The sequence below is a fragment of the Schistocerca nitens genome, chromosome 2, assembly GCF_023898315.1.
Source record: "Schistocerca nitens isolate TAMUIC-IGC-003100 chromosome 2, iqSchNite1.1, whole genome shotgun sequence".
Lineage (NCBI taxonomy): Eukaryota > Metazoa > Arthropoda > Insecta > Orthoptera > Acrididae > Schistocerca > Schistocerca nitens.
The window spans coordinates 640,076,726-640,081,837 of NC_064615.1; positions in this window are offsets into that span (position 1 = coordinate 640,076,726).

Below are 5,112 nucleotides of genomic sequence, written 5' to 3' on the forward strand. Positions count from 1 at the left end.
AATTGATCTTCCCCAAGGTTGGCTTCTATCAGTTTTTCCATTCGTCTGTAAAGAATTCGCGTTAGTATTTTGCAGCTGTGACTTATTAAACAGATAGTTCGGTAATTTTCACATCTGTCAACACCTGCTTTCTTTGGGATTGGAATTATTATATTCTTCTTGAAGTCTGAGGGTATTTCGCCTGTCTCTTACATCTTGCTCACCAGATGGTAGAGTTTTGTCAGGACTGGCTCTCCCAAGGCTGTCAGTGGTTCTAATTTTTCCAATTTTAATGTCATACCTTCATGCCTAAATTTTATTGCAATTGCTTTCAGAATTTCCATATGTTCATCCCAAATTTTACTGACTACCCAAATGTCATCCATATAAAGGACTAATTTTGAAAGTAACTCACTTCCCAAAACAAAATCCAGAAACTTAATAAATTCAACAAGTGATAAATTTAATCCAAAAGATACTACCCAGTTTGAAAACTTTTCCCATTATATAAAAATGCAGTATATTGCCTAGAATTGGGTTCTAAGGTAATCTGATGAAACTCTGATGTCAAATCCAAACCTGTAAAATAATTTGCTTCATGAAATATATGCAACAATTTCTCCATTGAGTCTGGATGGTCAGTTGCCTTTTCCAGAAATGTATTTAAATGTCGAGAGTCAAGCACTGTTCTAACCCCACCATCTTTCTTAGTTACTAAAACTATAGAATTGTTGTACTGACTGATACTCATTGCTATTATCGCCGGCTTCTATGACCAAGTGGTTCTAGGCACTTCAGTCTAGAACCGCACTGCTGCTGCGGTCGCAGGTTCGAATTCTGCCTCGGGCATGGATGTGTGTGAGGTCCTTAGGTTAGTTAGGTTTAAGTAGTTCTAAGTCTAGGGGGTTGATGACCTCCGATGTTAAGTCCCATAGTGCTCAGAGCCATTTGAGCCTTTCTATTATCCCCCAACTCCTTCTCAACAACCTTCCTCTTACAAATAGGTATCCCATAAGGCTTAATGAAAAATGATTCATGTGGTCTCAATTTTAAAGTACAAATGTAATCTTTTACTCTACCTGGCTTGTCATTGAAAATGCTACTATATTCCTACATGAATCCCTCCGGGACACTCTTTTCATTGATACTTCAATTGTCTGCTGAGTCAACCTTATCCAGTACTAATTGAGAAAAATCATCACTAAACACCTAGTTATCAAAATACTCATTATCTTTGTCTAAATAATTTCTGTCATGAAATACTTTGACTCCTCTTAAATTATTTGCTACAATTCTCATCAAACACCATGTATAATTTAGTTTCACCATGAACCCCAGATTTTGGATCAATAAAATGTCACTTCATATTTGACCAATCAAACCTAGCATTAACTTTCGGTATCCAATTCATTCCTAACAATATGTGCTCATTCAGGTCAGTTGTTACCAAAGATACTTGCTCAAATACAACATTACTCAGAGTAAATGAAATTAGTGCTTGCCTGCTGATTAATTTACTAAGTTTCCAAGAGGCTCCTTTAATTTTAACACCAGTAATTGGAAATTCAGTATACTGTGCAGTATTCTTTAGTCTATCTCTTAATTTATGAGAGACACCACTTACCGGGCTACCAGTGTCCAATAGACAAACTCCATTCCAGTTGCCTATAGATATTTCAATATATGGACTACTGAGTATTTCATGCTTATTACTTCCATCCTCTTCAGCCAATAAATCATCTTCAATATCCCTACAATTTGAATATGCACTTATTTGAACCTCATTTCCTAACTTAGGTTGTAAAGTACTTAAAGGTAGCTTACAACTAGTGTTTTTGAATTTAATACTATCACAGTAATCACCTTTTGCTACAGATTTCTCATTCTCTTCCAGTAGTTTCAGTATCGTATCACTAATTAGCTTATCTTGATCCTCCTTACGGTAACAACTATGTAATATCTCACTGACCTCAAGGGGTATCAATTGATTTTCATGTACCCATTTCTCTGATTCCAAATCATCATAACCTATCATTGTATTACTGATATCATTGTCTGGTACTTCCACATAAACCATATCATCTAATTCATCATAAAATACATCATCAGCATCAACAGTAACAAAATACTCATTAGCAACATCATCTGCACCTACATGAACCTTGACTTCAATTACACACATCACATCACAGTCACTATCAGAAGTACTAGAACTTGTGCCAGCGAGAACATAAACATAATTTAACTTAGGTATATGATCCTTACTTTCTGCCACATCTTTTTCAGACAATATTGAAAATTCATCATCACAAAATAAGCTAACTAAATTGTACTCATCAGCATCCTCATAAATGTTACTATTACTAAACACACAACTCTCATCAAATAAGTTAGTCAAATCATCTGTACTAAGATTAAAATTATTTTCTACTTTACTAGTACCTTCACTTATTTCCATCATCATGAAGTCCCAACATGTTTTATCATAATCAACTCTGTTTATCTGGTAGTTATTCTGTCTATTGTGGTGTCTGTGACCTGAATTCCACCTTCCTCTCTTGCTTCTAGCCAGATTTCTGTAACTGTTCACTTCAAACTGACAGGCTTGCAATGAGCTGCTTACCTGTTTTCCTGATTGTTATTGTCATGGGATATGTTACCATTTCTCCTTTGATTACTTCTGCTCTGTTCATTTCTGTTATTATTCTGGTTGTGATGGTTGTTACCAAAATTATTATTATTACTTATATTACCATTGTTTCAGTTATTATTGTTTCTGTTGTTGTTGTTGTTGTTGTTGTTGTTGTTGTTCTGGTGGTGGTGTGATGACCTTCCATTCTGAAAATTGTTCTCTCAAGCATGATTTAATTTATCTACATATTTCAGAAATTCCTCAATAGTATCATCTGGTCCGTAAATAAGATTCCACTGAACGCAGTTGGGTAAACGCTGCGTCAGCACATCAATTTGGATTAATTCATCAAGTGTTTTATCTAAATGTGCAGAAGTCCTAAGCTGCTTCTCACAAAATTCTCGCATTCTCATATCTCCTACTTCCATTCAAAAATTCTGATTTTATTTGCGCCTGCTTACTTTGTGACCAAAATCTGTTTAAAAATAATTTTTCATACTCCATAAATCTCATTTCTGGGTTAACATGATGGTTAGCCCAGGATAAAGCTTCTCCATCTAAAAATTGTGTAGCAAATTTCATTTTCATTTGTGCTAAGCTGTTCTCACAAAAAATCACCAAGAAAAATTTTCATAACATTATTGCAATTGTTTTGAAGCATGTTATTACCACTACATATACTACTAGATTTACAACTTTAGAGTTGACTGTTTGAAGATTGTTACTTCATTCACTTCGCTGTTTACAGAAGATATTTGTTCTCAAACAAGTACAGAATTTAATTTTAGTTTCTCATCAATGAAGTTATTTTCTGTTTCATTATAAATCTGTATGTTATGCAACTCTGATTTTCATCTGTTGGGTTCGTCAATGACAATGTTTCCTGTTATTTTTACTCATTTATCGACTATGGCAACACATTTGTTAACTAGCTGTAATTCAGCAACAGCAGAGTTCTTCAGACAATCCACTTGAGATTCTACATTGTCTACTGTCTCATGCACATTGTTTATTTGTCTGTCTGCCTTATCAACATCTTCCCTGATTGCTTCTAGGTTTTGGCCCGTTTTTTTGAGAGCATTGTCTATTTTTCTGAAATTATTTTCAGCGCCATCTCTATTATTATTTTCATTTTGCACACAGTTTACTATCTAGTACCTTGTATAATTGTTCCAATAAATTTTCCGGTTCTTGAAATCCATGGAAAGGTGAAATTATACTACTTGCTGACTTCTCGTGGCTGTGAATGTTTAGATTCAGCATCAATGCATGCAGCTGCCAACCTGATGTTGTTGTGATTCTGGCTTGAAACTATCTTTCCTATATTATTTGCAAAGTGTCACATGCAATTATTTTTGGCTGACTGACATTAGCAATCAAATTTCACTTCCTATCAGTTTACTGTTTCACTACCCTGTTACATAAATAATATATTTGGTCCTCATCTGACAATCCATGCTGCTGGCTGTTGGTGTTGGTCCATTAAATTCATACATACACTTTTTTCATACAGGTCCTTGTTTCTATTCATGTTCCAGTAATGGTATATGGCACAGTATATTGTAAGCAATTATTTCACCTGAAACTTAATGACCATTAGCATACAATGCAGTTTTATACACATCCCAGCTCCTTTAACCATGTTATAATAAAATGTGGCGAAAATGTTTATGTGCAGTTTGGGATGTGTATCGTAGTTTAACCCAAGAAAAACAATGGTCAGTCTCTATATAATTATTTCATACTACATTTTACAACACATTATCAGCATTTAAAAAATCCTCCACCAGTTTTATATGTATCTTGTGTAATCCGGGGTGCTGCTTCTTGATGCTGCCATAGGTTCATTTTGATATTACTGCATGGTCACATGGATATTATGTAATGGTCATAATTCTTGTTTACAAAGGTTTTTATTTCGCATGCTAGATGTTCAGTGGTGAACTTACATTGTAGAACTTACCTCTTCCAGTTGTAAAACAAACTCTGATTACATGCTGTTAATACAAAATTCGTCCTATGGATAAAGTATGGCAGTGTACAAATTGTCTCTATTTATATGGTTTTAAACAATTAATGTCAGTGTTACATATTGAATTTTGCATATAAACATTTAAAGTTTCTACATACATCTTCCCAAATTACATATAAATTTATAGAGAATAAAAGTGAATAATTCCACACAAAGACAGGAAGGAATCTGTTTCTATTAAGACTATAAATGACATATTTTAGCATTGTAGCAATATATTTTGTTAATTTGCATGTAGTGATTAACTGATTTAAAGAAAAATCATGCTAACATTTTCAGGTGAACAGTGATTAGTTTTATCAAATGAAAGGCCTAGATGCAACAAATTAATTTTCATATGAGTAAAATTTATATTTCTATATGGTCATAATTACAGTTCTATTAACTAACACAAATTAAAACATAAGTATGATTGATTCTGACTGAAAAATCATGTCATATTTTTATTAGGGATTCAAACAATTTCTGG